Below are 908 nucleotides of genomic sequence, written 5' to 3'. Positions count from 1 at the left end.
CGGAGGCCCGGGGCGGGGGGGGCGGGGGGGGGGGAGGACGCCGGGGACGGACGGGGGGGCGTGGGGCGGGCGGCCCTGCGCACCTGCTCCCGCTGGCGCGCCGCCTCGGGAGGAGGTGGAGGGGGCGGGGGCTCGGAGGGGCGGCTTCCAGACCCATTGCTCCAGAGCCACTGCGCTCCCAGTCTCGCGGGGCCCAGAGCCTTCCTCCCCTCTCTTCATTAGGGGTCTCTTGGGAGAGGGGATGGGGGGCGGGGGTGGCAGGTGGCCGGCTTGGCCGGGGCCATGTGATTCCCCCGTAAACTTAACCTCAGTGGGCTGGGCCAAGAAGCCAGAGTTTGGGAAGGGGAGGACGGGTCTGAGTGCTACCTCGACCCTTCGGGCTCCTGCCTGACCTCAGGGTGTTCACCGCGCCACTAGACAGAGGCAGAGGTGATGCGCTTTCCCCAGGCCCACTCGTTCCCTCTGCAAACCCCCCCCCCCCCCCCCCCCGCGCCCGCAGAAGGGCAAGGAGTGGGGATGGGAGGAGAGCCAGCGGCCCGGGGCAGAGTTTCCAGCCTCCAGCGGGGGCTCAGTGCGCCCGGTGCAGGAAGAAGAGGGTCCACACATGCCAATGGGGAGTAGGTGGTCAGCTGTTCACAGGTTCCTCCTTCTCCTTTGGTCACTTCTCAGTTGTTCTGTCTCTGCTTTTTCAGTGCATCCCTAAACAGGTGGTGTGCAGGGATTTTGCAAGCCCTTTGTTAAATAGTCATCACTGAAAACTGACTTCTGTACACCTATGATTAAATACTATATTTTAAAAGCAAAGATAATAAATACATAAAATTTGCCACTTCGTAATTATTTTACTGTTTCCTATACTCTTGAGGTTATTTACACCCACTCTATAGGTGTGTGTGTGTGGGGGGGGA

This window comes from Zalophus californianus, chromosome 6, assembly GCF_009762305.2.
Source record: "Zalophus californianus isolate mZalCal1 chromosome 6, mZalCal1.pri.v2, whole genome shotgun sequence".
NCBI lineage: Eukaryota > Metazoa > Chordata > Mammalia > Carnivora > Otariidae > Zalophus > Zalophus californianus.
This window is presented reverse-complemented; position numbering follows the sequence as displayed.